The sequence below is a fragment of the Fundulus heteroclitus genome, chromosome 15, assembly GCF_011125445.2.
Source record: "Fundulus heteroclitus isolate FHET01 chromosome 15, MU-UCD_Fhet_4.1, whole genome shotgun sequence".
NCBI classification, from domain to species: domain Eukaryota; kingdom Metazoa; phylum Chordata; class Actinopteri; order Cyprinodontiformes; family Fundulidae; genus Fundulus; species Fundulus heteroclitus.
Genome location: NC_046375.1, coordinates 15,815,596 through 15,831,215, shown reverse-complemented (window position 1 = coordinate 15,831,215; position 15,620 = coordinate 15,815,596). Strand labels below are relative to the sequence as shown.

Genomic DNA, 15,620 nt, shown 5'->3' with positions numbered 1-15,620 from the left:
CTGGCTTCCTCCTCCAGCTGATTTGTTTTTGCAGACCTCAAAGAAAAGAACAAGTGTAAGTAAACCATTCAGACATTAGATATTAACCAAAGTGTGCACACATTAGAAAATATACAGTATGTCTAAATAAAGTAACTTGCGCTTAACATACATATACACACATACAGTGTAATCTGGAATAAATAAATGTAAATTATGAAAAAAACAATATTAACTCTTGGTGGAACTACAACAGGAACCAAGCCTTTCAGATAGTAACTGCTCCACTTTAATTTAATTTTTAGTGCTTTATTTGAAAACCAATTTCACTCCTTCAGAAGGCCCTGGTCTACTGTAATGTGTACACTCTAAATGATATTAACAGTGCTTCTAGTAATTTGTATCCAGTGATCTTCTGAATGACATTTGCCATAATATCATGAGCAAAGATATCAACTGGCCTATCTCAGCTGACATTAAATCAAATTGTCCAGTCAAATCTAAGATGTCACAATTCTTCTTTTCCAATATCTTGATTTTAGGTTTCCATAGAACGTTTAACCATATAAAGTAAAATGCCAGATTAATACATAGACACTGACTAGACAACAATGAGAGCTTAATCAGCTTGGTAATTGTTCGTGGTTTTGATTCTTTTCTTCATTCACTCTCTTCCTCCTAACTCTGGTAAAAATCCTACCCAATAAGTCATTCACTGAAGCAATTAAATTCCTGCGGTCGGCCAGGTCTGGTTGGGAGTAGTGCTCCATCACATCACGGTGTGGTAGCTGCAGCGGCTCTCTGTGACTTATTGTCTTGTTGCAACATTCATTAAAGAAAAACCTCTTTGTTGGCTCAGATTCTTGTGGTAAGAAGACTGGCAAAATCCCAAATACGCTGTTCCTATTTTATTGGAGTTTGGGAAATAAAATCACTGAATTACAACAGTTTAGTTAAAAGGCAATCCTTTTAGTCCAGATATTGAGGTACCATATGTGTTATGTGATCTGTGCTCATTCTTTAGCAAGGTTGTAAGGGACTCTAAAAGCATGTTTCTGTTCACTTTTGCTGCATGTAGCTGTGTAACACTATACTAGTGAGCTTTCTTAATCTTTTATTTAGGTTAATTGAAAAGTAAAAAAAATGCTATTACCAGTTTTAGGCTATCGAAAACATTTTTTTTTGGGATTTTCCCTCTTTTGTCATCTTGCTGAATCATGGTTTTGCACAGAATCACCACCATGTGTGACAGTGATTCACTTCCATTCTGATTTACATGTTGGTGTGTGCATGTGTGTACTGTTGTCAGCATCTAAGACCCATCTCTGGGAATTCAGGCTGCTCTATTTTTGTGCTTCCCATTTCTCATCAATATTTCACTCTTTCCTTGACTCATTCCCTCCCTCTTCTCTCAGAATAAGGTGTTATCTATGCTCTACCAAACACCATTGATGGACTGGTTGGCTGGATGGAATCCCACTGGGACCGTATGAGTTGCGTCTGGTACTACAGGGAAACTGCCTCTGCCAGATGGCTGCAAACAATCCTTTTGCTATTTTTTAACCTTTATTTACACACAGTTGGTTGACAGAGTCCAACACATGCTTACACATTTTTCGTCTATTCACAAAGGACTTGTCCAGCACAACTATGCCTTGACACTGGGTCATTTAGCTAATTCATGGGTGCAGCAAGAGCCAAGGGCAGGTCAAACTATTCTAACAGTTGAATGTATTTTTTTCCAATTCCCCTGCTTCAAATCATACGTCCCTGCTGTGTCAGTTCCAGCAGCCCCGTCAACACTAATGTCACTGCAGAGAAAAAAAGAGACAGTGGGGTTAAATGGGCAGGGACCTCATGTGGTGCGCCATAATGGCTGCATACCGTCACACAAATGAGTAAGGGCGGACAGTACAAACCTACCAGGAACTCCAAACCTTTAACCCAAAACAGAAACTCATCGTTTTACATCACCATTGTTTAAATTATCCTTACTTGCACAATACTATTTATTACTTATTGGTTTTACAGCAACATTATAAAAGTGTGTATTTTCATTCTCTTACAATGATTTTGTAATTTGAAAAATAAGACCATGATAAATTACTTTGAAACTTGTTCTTAAACTGCTAAAATCTGTTCATAAGGATGTAAAAAAAAAATGTAAAAACATATAAAAGGGGAAAAAATTAATTGTATAAGTGCACACAACCTAAAATAAATGCTTCATTGTACAACCTCAGATTTCTACAAAAACATTATTTCTAATTTATTTCAGGACCTCTCTGTGCAAGCCATTCTATTGTTGATTTGAATGTATACTTGGACTTACTGTGACGAGTAAGAATTAAATCTTTCTTAATGTTCTTCCCCAAAATTGACAAAAAACTTTGGCAAAGTTCAAGGTTTCCTCAGACCTTTGAACATGAGGTATTAAACATGGATATTTTAATATTTAAAATGAGACCAATGACTCGTGGCCACTATATAAAGCAGCATGATAGTATCATAATGTCTGTTTGTGAGACCAATGCTTAGGCCAAAACTACGGCTGACAGATGGGCATATAAATGGTTTATTGACACAACAGAGAAAATAAATGTTTCTTCCAGGTTCCAGAGTGGGCTCCATGATGGAACTAAGGCAGAGACATTAATGGTTACCTTACAATGTGCTATTTGATAATATTTGCAAGGATGATGAAGAAAAGTCTTACTATTGTCAAAGCAGAGGAGGATCCTGACAGAGAGGTGAGTGTATCCACAGGAACTGAAGTTGGCAAGTTATGGTGGGTGGAGTCGTTTCCTGATTTTGTTTGTTTCCTTGTTCCAGAGAGAAGATTGAGATGACAGTGAAGCGATGGAGGGTGGACATACTGACTTATGAGGGTTGTACGGAGAGATCCAAGTGACCCATCCGAGGAGGAGTGGGAGGAAATTCTAAAGAGGAGATGCAAAGGTGAGTTTGCAAGGGAACAAGAAACACTGGAGTACGGGTAACTTCCTGAAAGAAGGACACAAGCTAGAAGCTTAGGAACCTGAAAAAAGATTGGAACAGATAACAAGAGGCCCGGTTACCATTCTGAACCATTTGGCATCAGCCTTAGGAGATACGTTCCTCTTCAAGCTCCTCCTGATTAGCCTGAATGAGCCTTAAATGCAAGCTTTGCTTTCACCCCTCTATCAAACCATCTGTTCTCTCTTTCCAAAATCTGGACATCATTGTCGTCAAAAGAGTGCTCTTTGTTCTTGAGGTGCAAGTGGACTGCTGAATCTTGCCCCAGGCTGCTGGCGCTCCTGTGCTGTGCGATGCATTTATGTAGTTGATTGAGCAGTCCTCACTGCACTGGACGCATATACCACGCTGCTCAGCTGTGTTCTCCAAACACAACATACCAGTAAATTTCAAACCTAATAAAGCTCTCCGACAAAAACTAGTTCATCAAAAAGACAGAAGACCTAAAGCACAGCTGAGCGGCATTGTGTATGCGGTCCAATGCAGCGAGGACTGCTCAGACTCCTACATTGGAGAAACTAAACAACAACTACATAAATTCATGGCACAGCACAGGAGGGCCAGCAGCTCGGGGCAAGATTCAGCAGTCCACTTACACTAAACAGAGGATTGCGCATCCAACTCCCCAGTGTTTACAGCTCTATCCTCCAACACATTCCAAAGAGATTACGTCAGCAGTCTCATTATGATTCAGGTGACAAAGTACTCCACTCACACCAAGTAATAGCTTCTAACGACCCAGGGCAGTGATGGATGGGTCAGTCATTTGCATCAGACTTAGAATGTGCCTAGGAGGATGGGCCTCCATGTCCTTAAAAACAGCAGCGCTCCAACTGCATGTTGCTCAAAGATGAGCCACCAGAACTGACAAAGACTCTTGGATAGGTGTTGAAAAACTTTCAGAAAGAACTGAATGAATGTCGGGTTGCCTCCGATACTCAACAAAGCATGAAGCATGGTGGTGGCAGCATCATGCTGTGGGGATGATTTTCTTCAGCAGTGACTGAAAAGCTGGTCAAATTTCATGCTCACAGAGCAATGCTGACAGAAAAAATCTTAAGTGGAAGCAAGTGACTTGTGACTGGCAGCAGAGGTTCACTGTCTGGCAGACAGACTGTATAATCACTCAGCAGAAACTCTGGTCCTTAATCTAATTGGGAACCTGTGGCAAGACTTATCATTTATGTATAAACATGTTCTCAATCCAGTCTTACTGAGATTGAAATGTTAAGAATAGGCAAAACCTTTTCAAAGCTGGTAGAGACAAACTTTATGCTGTAATGACAGGGAAAGGCGGTTCTACAAAGAACTGAACAAGGTGAGTTGTGCCTTTTATGATGCTGTTGACCTTTAGCTTGAAATGAAAAGATAAGTGACAAAAGTTCAAATTTATATCGCAAAATGTTGACTTTATTTAATTGATTTTAGAAGTCCTATGGATCATATTTAATATACATAATTATCCAAGTACAAATGTAGACTTGGACCATTGCTACAATATCAGCTAAACTAATGATAGCCAAATGACTGTTTCCATTTATTCAGGTGGTTTAAGTCAACTACCCAGTTTCCTATCCCTGAAGATTTTGGAAAACCTAATGAAGATTTTGGAGAATATAATGAAACCTGCACTCGAAATCTGCGAAAACTGTAGCACCAAATCAGGCATACAGCATTTATTGGACAGGCGGCATGTCATAATTACATGTCAGTGTCCTCAGAACAAATAACTTTGCCGTGCAGAATGTGTTACATCTTTATAATGAATCATATCTACCAATCACTGCTATCCAGCGCTTAAACATCCAGCAGTCAGCCTGCACATGAGGAAGGAAAATCCAGCTGGGTAGTTTGGCCATCAGGCTACTTTTAAACATTTGCTGGTACTCCGGCCATGTGTGCAGGCGTTACTGTTATTTTTTTTTTTTTTGCCTTATTGTGTGCAAGAAGAGAGGGATGATTATAGGGGGCATTAGCCCCTCTGCGGTTTTTTATTAGGTCACACATGAGGAGCTTTATTTCATCAGAGCTGACACCCTCCCTAGGAGTCATTTCTTTTTGCAATTTTCTGCTCGGTTTCATGTTCCATTACCGGTAGATTATGCTTTTTCTCTGTCTTGCAGATTCTCTCATTCACGGATGAGCTCGAGCACAAACACTTCCTCACATCTTCGGCTGCGCGCACATATTGTGAAGGCTCGCGACCCTGTGCACATATTGTTATTAAACTGCTGCTTGTTGAATGGTGGATAGTGGTGCTTGCCTGGAGGAAAGGACAGTAGTTAAACCAGCACTGATTTACTTTCTGTACAATGGAAGTAAAATCAATTTCAAAACCCATTACCTGTATGGGTGATTTAAAGGCAATCTGAGAAAGCAAAAGTGTTTTATCACCTATTTCATCAATTTCTCCTTGTGTTTATTTGTGTGGGTGTTTGCTTTTTGTTTCTTAAGCAGTGCATATATTTTATTAAGTGCTTCCTGAAAGTTATGGTAATTGAAAAAAATGGCTCCACGTGTTACATTGGCATTTCAGAATTATTTAATGGTTATGCTAGATCAACCAAATATAACACAAAGCTGCGTTGGACTCACTGTAACTTGTGAGGGACCAACATTACATCTGCTCCATGCTGCGTTAGTTTAGGTTGTTGCTTTTTGCCAAACCAACAGGAGTGATGAAACTGGGTCCGCCACAGTAACAAGCTCTCTAATAACTAAAGTCATCTTCATCTCTTTTAGCCTCACCTGAACTTTGATTCAACTTTATTACATCTGTACTGTCACTTTGGTCAAACTATTACAGAGAAAAGTCATAGTTCTATATGTGCTGCACATGGATTATGGCGTTATAAATATGTGTTCAGCATGCCGTATTGATGTCTGCGTGGCTTGTTAATCTGCTGCTTAAACTGTCACATTCTTTTTTTGAAATAAAGGTTTTTGCTGCGTTTGCAGCATGTCTGAGTGGTGATAAAAGTTCATTTAAATGTCAGATTATTCCGAAAACTCCTCTCCATAAATCCACTTGTGATTACATTATTGTGAGTCTGACAGCTAAAGTATTTTATCTCATGACTAGTCAAAGTCAATGGCTCGTGATCACCAAAACCTATTTCAGAATATATGATCGCTGAAGAAAATGTCAGGATCTATAGGACTTTTTTTGACTTCTGAGTTTGGGTTGTTTTTCAAATTTCCTTTTTTCTTTCTGTTCTTAGATTGTGGTTATTTCATTTATAAAAGTCTATGTGTGCTCTGTTTAGTAAATTAGCCTTTTTCTCGTCCTTGTGTTATCTTTGTGGTGGTTGATGTATTTCATTATTTCCTCTAATTAATTCCATCCAGTGCCTGAGCCACCTGCCCCACGTTCAGTAATTACACCCACCTGTTCCTTATCCCAGTAATCACACCTCTTGTTTTTCTTTATTTGTCCTGTCTGGCAGTATAGCACTAAACATCGCTGTATTGATGCCAAAGATAGTCCAACAGATCTACTTTCACAAGTGGAGCATTACTGTTTTCGCTATAGTGCTCCGCTAGATATATGTGCAAAAAACTTGATTGAGTATTATTTTGGGATTATTTTGAAATTTAATGGACACATCAACTGAAAGGTAAAAGAGAAACAAAGGAAGAAAGGAAGATGAGGCAAATGTTAAAAGTTGACGAAAACAGAGCAGAGGAAAAAGAGATAATATCCTCAGAGTTCTACACCAGCAGAAAGACAGATAGAAAGAACAAAAAAACAACAGAAAATTGATTACAGGTACAAACAAACAATGGCAGGGAGCTCAGGCCCCACAAAGCAGCTGCCAGGAGTGAGCCAGCACACACTCGAGCACCCAGCCCCGGACATCGAGAACCACCAAGGTTCTCGGGTCAAGGTGCCAGCCACCGGCAGGGAGCTGTTCCAGGAGAACGGGCAGCCCAAAACCCAACCCCACAAAGACACGAGCACAAAATCCCAGGCACACAATCACACGTTCCCACCCTAATGCCCACACTTGCTCACACCAATACTCATACACTCAATCTAATAATACACAAGAATGGATGCTGTACACGCACTTGCACTCACCGCAAACATCATATACTAACAGGTCCAGGTACCTATACCCCAGGGGGGCAACCAGCCCCGAGACCTGGCAGGTGATCCCCTTCACCAGGGTGGAGAGCAGACTGCAGAGAGCACTTTCAATCATCTTATTACTGAAAAGTGCTTTATAAATAAACTTGCCTTGCCTTGCCCGAGCCACAAGCCGAGCACTGCCCTAATATGGGCATACCCGGTCCATACACCAACCCTGATGACCCCCAAACCCATCCATACAGAGATGGGGTCAACACAATTTGATTTGATTCATATTGCTCTATTTCTGAAGGATGTTACAACACTGGGTCATGTGTGCATTATGGACTTAGGCCAGGGAAATTTGCAGCTAACATGGAGGGTTTTGTCAGATGTAGGGAATTACCACTCCTTTAAATTTGCTAGCCCACTTACTGGTTTGGCTGGATTATTTATGCTCTTAATTTTTCATTGGTCTGACAATTTTACATGCCTATTAATCGTGAGAAAAATTAACTTAAAAAATCCCATGTCCAGGTTTATATGAATACTGGTGAGAATTGTTTGCCTTCCCTATCATTAGCAGTTTTGATCTTTTTGTAAAATAATATTTTTCAGATGCAAAACGTAGCTGTTTGTAATGAGACATCTATTTAAAAGTAATTTTCTATGGCATACATTATATTGGCAACCATATTGGCAGAAGTATTCAGTCACCTGCCTTGACGTGATTATGTGCTTAAGTGACATCCCATCCTTAAGCCATAGGGTTCAATATGACAGAACAAAAACATTGGAAATAAACTATCATGTAAAATCTTCATAAAAACATGTAATAACACAAATAATTGTGTTTAATTTATGGATATGTGTTGCCATTATTAATCCAAAATGTGATGAGTAAATTTGTGGGTGCAATACAGTTTGTTTAAATGTTTCAAATGGATGCTGGATAAAATAGTTATAGGAAATAGGAGCATGAATTTAATCAGAAATGTTATAATATTGATTGATTGATTGATTGATTGATTGATTGATTGATTGATTGATTGATTTTGTCTCCAGGAGTTCAACACAGCATAATAAAGAAAGACTTAGAAAACATTTAGCGAGCACTTTCACACAACTGACCAACTATTGTGAAAATGTTTTCCACCTTCCCTTGTGGTGGCCATCTGATTAGATTCAATAAAAAATACCTGTCTTAAATTTCAGAAGAGCAACAGAGTGTGGTTTGGGGAAACTCCCCCTCCCCCCTTACCATTCCCATTTGGACTTTGGATACCCCTTGCACACAAATCCCAATTTCACCCCTGGCTTGTTGCATGGCTTTAAGGTAGAGTGTTGGTGATAGCCCAGTTGGTCCCTGCCTTACTCCAAAAATGAAATATCTCCAGAATTATTGGTTGGATTTTTCACGGATTTTCTGTCCAGAAACTGTTGATCCATTGAAGAATATTTATAACATGTACTCTAGTGTAGCAATTTAGTTCACAGTTATGATTTTGAGAAAAGTATCTAACATCTCTTGGTTACATTTGGGAGAGAAACCCATGTCTGCATCTTCTCTCTGTTGTAGTGCCCACTCAGGGTGTGTGTATAAAAACCAATATGAATTTAAACATTAGAGTCAGGCACAATAATGATTTTTTTTTTTAAGAAAAGCTTTTCTCATTTATCACACTCATCTGGGGTCACAAACGCTTTAGGAAATAGGACAAAAAAGACCCAAATACTACTGTTGAAAGAAAAGAAATTAGTGTACGGTTGATATTTTGCTCTTCTAAATGCTTCTTGGCAATAAATCTTGTCCCATTGAAAAGCTTATTTACTTCACTTAAATGGTACGTTATTTGTAAGGAAAATTGTTTTTTGGGTTGTGACCATGAAAAACTTGTTAAATCCTCTCTGCCAATGCCAAAAAGGTGGAGACAGTGTCATGGTGTGGGGAGGCATCGCTTGCAGTGGAAAAACAAGGTTTGCCATTAGATTCCTGCTCAGTGTAAAGAGAACCTAAGATGAGATTCTGCAACCAGTGTCAATCCCACATCTTCAACTGAAAAATGAATCTTCTGAGATGCCAATGTTAAGCCCCACAGAGTGGAATTTGAGTTGGGAGAGAATGGATTGGCCGCGTACAATCTTGACCTTATTCGTGGGGTTAGTTTTGGTGTGCCGTTTGTGCTGAAGTGAAAAGCACAACCACATCACCTTGCATCAAATGCAAGTTGAGGAATGACATGCCATCCCAAGCAGTGCATCTGCTGACCAGCAGGATGGTGCAGCAGGCTCTTGTAGTTGTGTACTGCACGGTTCTCGTAAACTCCACCAAAACCTCTTCATGTTAATTCTGTGACTGAGAATCTTCACCAGCTCCCCATGTTAAAATAAATTGTTAAATAGCAATATGTCATGTTTCTTGAAACAAACCAATCCATTCCAATAAACAACACCAAACAAGAGTCAATGTCAGAATAAGCGGTATGCCACTGGCAGAGAGAAACTTACTAGTTTTTTATGGGTGAAAATCCAAGTACCTAACTTCACTCCTCTGTTCAAAAAAGGCATTTTCCTTAAAACTTTTGCACCATTTAAAGGTAAACAAAATTGCTTTTCTGTTGTATAGGATTGATTGCAAAGAATATATATTTTTTTCACAATCTTATTTAGTTCCTAGAAGTCAGTAGATTGCAATGTTAAATGAGATCAATGTGTATTACTTTTCCAGTATACTCTTTGTATAACTGTTTGCAGCAGGTGCTGTTGGCAGTTTAACAGAGATGCATGTTATAGCATCTTTTTGTTGTTTTCCTCCGTGTTTAACGCTGTGTGAAGTCGAGTGGGATCCACCTTAAGCTGCTGATGGATATAATCACAATACGCTTTTCCATGACAGTGTTTTAAAACCACTTTATCCATCACAGGTCTGTTCATTTTAGTTATGACCAGGTTTTTTGAGCTTCCCTTCTAAATATTGAAATATTCAGGGTAGAAAAGTGAGTTTATGATTTCCCCTCTAGATATTTCATCTTTTTGTTTATGTCTGCCCACAAATATCACTTTCAATGTATAATTGGTTTGTATAGCACATTTTAAAAAGCAACAGTTGACTAAAGTGCTTCACATCTGAGCCAGATTAAAACAATACACTTTATATATAAATAAGTGAAACAGTAAAAGATTAAAAAAAATTAATTACAACCCTAATTTTTGGGTATATTAAGTCAAATCAAAATCAGTTTTTAACAGACATTTAAATGGAGACTAAGTCCATGTCAAGAAAATTTGAATGGAGCGACTGCACGGTCCTAAATATCGTAGGAGAGTAAGTCATAGCATGAACTATAGTGTGCTAAATTACCGGCAATTTAAAGGTACAGAGTTTTCAAGCATATACATGGTGTTTATTTCATGAAACTTGTTGAAGTATCTGGGAGAGTCTAGGATTCTTTCTGCTGATGCCTATTCTGATGTGGCCCTGATCTGTATTGGTGAACAAAACAATCCTGGTTGGGAAATCCCTGATTAAAACAGCAGAATATTGTTAGTGAAGTAGCAAACTGAAACATAGTCCACACTTTGCTGAAAATCTGGGAACAGTAATTAATCTCTTAGTGTTTTGGCCTTTTATCCACATAAAAAATTCAGTTGTACATCATTAAAATCTATTCTGAAAACTCTGGCCAAAGTGGAGATTTAAAAAAGAAATCTGTTTTTGAACATGCGTGTGTGTACAGGACAAAACAGAGTTATAGAGTCCGGTGCATCACAAATAATAAATAATAAATAAATAACATAATGTGGCCCTGACGTCACATGTGCGACCATTGTTAATGGCCATGCAGTGGTAGACAAGTGAATGGTGTCAGAGAGGTGCTGGTTTTGTGATTGGCTGTTTACAAAACGTGTCGGCATCTCCGGTTGTTTATTTCCAACTGACATTACCCCGGCAACCACACAGCATTTTCTGTCGTCACCTCGGTAACGAGACTTCAGAGTAAAAGCATACATGGAGCATTATAAATATCACAGTTGGTTGAGATGCTTTCAGTTGCTCCAATATGTTGCGGTGCAAAGGAGAAAGAGCATTCAGAGGTCAGCTATTTTAAACCAACTCCCTCTCAATACAGAGGCACAATGTTGTCCAATGCCCTTATTAGCCACGTTTACATGGATAAAAGTAATCGGAATAAAAATGTGTCATGTAAACAAGCCAATCAGAAAATGATGATCGGATTAAGCTCAGTCAGAATGAAATTGTATTCCGAATGAAAGAGGGGGTTTGTGCCAATTGAGAATACGATTATTGTGCGTATAAATGCTTGTCAGGTTCAAGTTATTCCGAATGTGGCAAACTGACCTGAGTGCACATGTGCACCCGACGTAAAAATTATGTATATCTGCATTGGCGAGTGGCGGAAATATGTCGGGAAGCTAAACTGTCAGGGCTGCTGAAAAATAAAAGAGCTCAAAATTGTTGCTAACTCAACCGTAATTAGAACGTTGTGCAAGTCTATCATGGGCGCCCGGAAGACTAAAGCACTTATGTGTTTTTTTAGGGGAATTTGATAACTGTGCATGTCAAAGTGGTTATATTTTGAATAATGCCATATGTGCATATACACGCACATTATGATCTGATTAATTGATTGTGTGCCCATATAAACAGTACAATCCCATTATTTAATCTGTATACATTTTAATCTGATCGTGAAATTATGTTCATGTAAACATCACAAGTGCTTTGAAGGATTCTGACTGACTCACATTGCGGTACACTGCCCCCTATGCTTTTGGCATGTTTAATTGACCTTTATACACTGTGCGATTTTGGGCACAGTGCACACGAGAACTGAAGGCTCTAAATCTGAATTGTTACGTGAGAAAAAATATTCAAGGACGGTCATTGTTAGCGTCTTGAGACCAAAGATATCCTGCAATTAATATGTGATGGTGTCAGATATAGAAAGATTATCTCACAGTGTGACAGATGCTACATCCTACGTCTACTAATCAGAGCCGTTATTATATGAGAGGCTCCACAGGTTCCAAATGGTGCTGCCAGGTAAATAAAGAAAAAAAAAAAGGAATCCGTTTTGGATTTCTGAATGAAATCCTGTCAGGGATAACCTGTGCTGTTTGCTAACAGCTGTACAGAGCATTGACCAAGGCGGTGAACATGTGCATCTTCATTAGCTTGTATACATGTCAGATTGCATGGCAGCCACAAACTGGTGACATGTTTCATTATTGTTCTCTTACTATGGTAGCCTATACCAAGACTCATAATTTGGGCCTCAAAAAAAGTTTTTCTTTTTGTGCCTGCACCAGACTGCAATGTGCTGAGCTGGAACATTTTGCCGAACTTATTTTTTTATTATTTATGAAAGGACATTGTTGTTGAATAAACATATTCAATGAAAGAGAACTCTTTCATTTATTGCTGGACTATTTTTTTATTAAAATGATTTGATTGTGCTTTTGTTTTGGATGGATTTAGTATTGAAGAGTAAAGCATGCGGCTGAACAGGTGATTTAGTTTGTTTATATCAGATACAAGCAGTGCTGTAGATGGATGGCAGACACTTATGTGGTACATGCTGATGAAGTTGCTTATTGGCGTACGTCGTAAACGATTTAGTAGTAAATGGTGAACGGATAAGGTGCACTCATCAAACTTAACGTTGCACCAAAGCTAAATCCACGTCGTACAGTGTGTCATGGTGTTGTCTTGTAAGATTTCTAAAATTGCACAGTGTAAGAAGGCCATAAAACAATGCTCAGTGGTGTGTTTGTGCGGGTTTGAGTGGATGAAAAGTTTTCTGAAAACGATTTTGTGTGTACAATATTATTTTAAAAAAATTATGTGTTTTTTTTTTTTAAGACACAGCTATGTGTGGCCAAGGCCTAAAGAAGAAAGGGATAAAACTATTTCAGTTTTCACTCGGTTGTAATGTGTAGAGTGAAAATGGAAAAAACCCAATGAAGTTAGCAAAAAGGTGCATATCAGAGGCTGAAGACTGCACAAGAAGACAGGTGGCAATGCAGGTAATTGTGGAAGGACCTGTTGCTGGAACCATCATTGTTTTTTTTTTCTTGATATGAGTTAAAATAACAGGTACAGTATGTAACAAACACAGTGTTCTGGCTATTACCTTCCTGACTATAGCTCATTACCATCATTAATTTCATATCAAAGCCTCTTAGAAAACGCTGATAAATTCATTAACCCTCATTAAACAACAGCAGTGTAGATAGATCACATGTGCTAGTAGTAACACCAAGCCTCGTCATCCAGCAGTCTGCTGTCACTCAGTAATGGGCAGAAGTTTATTTAACGTTGGTTGTTAAAACTTTACTTTCCCATCCTCTTTCTTTGTGACAAACTGATTGTATGGTTAAACTAGGCTTGCTGAAAAATTTGCAAATTTGCAAACAAGCCACATTTATCTGAAAGTAATTTAAGATTTTTACTTTATCAAGCTGGCACAAGAGGGATCTGGGAGACTACATGATAATCTACAGTCAGTTTTTGCCAACACACTTGTTCATCATTCTGTTGGACTCAACCAGCGCTCTATCTAATATTAGCATTCATTCAGTTTGAGGTTGCACAACAATAGCAGCTGAAATAACTATTAAATTCACACATTTCAATAGAAAGCCAACCAGTGAAAATTTGAGAAAGTCTTGGCTTATGTTAGTAAAAGTATTTATTGACTAACTGGTCATAGTAAAAACACCTGTCCTTGAGCCTTTCTACAATAACAGATCAACATGTTTTTGTCTACCTTTTTTTACGGCTAGAGAAAATAATGTTTCGCTTCAATGGGGACATGTTTTTCAGTTCATCCTTTTTACATTTGAATCATTCAGTTGTTGTCTATACAAAGTGGAACTGCGATGCTTTGGTCTGAATTCCTCATTAATTTAGCTCCACAGGACCTGAGAACAGGCCAGTTCTGAGGTGCATCTGGGAACAACTGCTTTTGGTGTTGTCTCTTTAAATCTGAAGGAGGCACTTCACACCCCACGCCCCTACAGGTCACAGACCATTCCACTCCGCCCCATTCTGCCGTTTTTGTAATATGCTGGGGGGGGGGGTGTAATGAAAAACCGAACAGTTTGACTTACCCATTTACAGCTTTGGCATCCTTAAGCTTGGACTGGAAAATTGCACCAAAAATAAAACGGAGCAGACTTGCGAAAATGGTAAGCCGGAAGTCCATGACCTTGTTTAGCAATTCCACAGCAAATGCTGCAATGTAACTGTTAAATAAAAAACCTAATAGGGGATAGAGAAGACTGAACGGCTTGAAAATTCACCCAAAAAGAATATAAAGATATATATGCTGCAAATGGAAAAACTACATTCAACTTTTTTTCCATTCCTCGTGACTCCAAGTTGACAACAAAATGTATTTAGGGCTAGAATGTGGATTTTAAAGAGTAAGTCTCATTTAAACAGTAAGTTTTAATTAAATATCTGCAATTTTCACTGTAATTGAAGAGCCAACAAAGAATGAGTGACCTGTTTCAACCTTCTACTGAGCTAAAAACTGAGAATGTTGCTCTGTTAGTTAAACAGACATGCTAGAATTTCAGACTTCATAAAAAAAATGAAGGTTTCAATTTTTGACAACTAAATTATGTTTTCCGGCTCATGGAGGTGTAGTGGTTAGAAGGTCTCATTCAAATGTCGGTTCTTCCCAGTCTTTCGTGAAGTTTGAATGTTCTGCGAGGCTTATGTTAGTTTTTCTCTTGGTGCTCATTTTAAAGGTATCTTTAGATATGTGACTGTTAAAAACAAAAACTTTGAAAGCCCTTCTTTGGGTATCCAATACATTAGCACTACTAATGTGAACTCCAGCTAAGCCACAATGCCATGAGTGTTTTTGGACACATTAAAAGTTTCCATACCATAAACACAGTGAATCAAAAATGTTCTGCTTACAGTAATAGACATATGCACCATTCTGAAAGTTACATAAATACAAAGCAAGTGTTTGTGTCCCAGCAATAACAGTAGACAAGGTGATTCAACTTAATGCAATTATTTAGTCTGCATTAATCTAAATTCAGTCACAGCAGCTTGCTGGACACTTACAGTGGCTGATACAGCAGGAGAGAAGACCCTGTTTTTTTAGTCCAGGGGTCATAAACGTAGTGCCCGCAGGCACCAGGTGGCCTCCCAGGACAATATGTCACAAGCCTGTTCAAAAAAATAGCACAACCCTCCAGTGAGCTGCATTTAAAATGCTATTTTATTCAGTTGCTCTTCCTTTTGTCATTAAAAATGACAAAAGCATTAAAAACATATTTATATTACACAAAGATATGGTGAGCTTGGACTCTTGTAGTTTAAAAGTCAGTACAGGCAGCCCTCTGTATGACACAGTACTGATGAAGTAGCTCTCAGTTTCAAAAAGGTTGGTGGCCCCTGCTTTAGTCAATATTTTTTTGTCATGTGGGGAAACTATTGAACTATGTCTGGTGCACAAAATATTCAGCCCAAAGAAGGTCATGTGATTACTAAGTTTTGAAAAAGAAATTA

General features: G+C 38.5%; 1 long non-coding RNA gene across 1 annotated transcript; it reads left to right on the top strand.

The window, feature by feature from the left end:
* Positions 1 to 257: 257 nt before the first annotated feature.
* On the top strand, positions 258 to 5,961 carry LOC118566071. The gene is made up of 2 exons (XR_004932769.1): positions 258 to 2,937; positions 5,118 to 5,961. It is a non-coding gene; the product is annotated as an uncharacterized LOC118566071 (long non-coding RNA).
* The last annotated feature ends 9,659 nt before the right edge of the window (positions 5,962 to 15,620 follow it).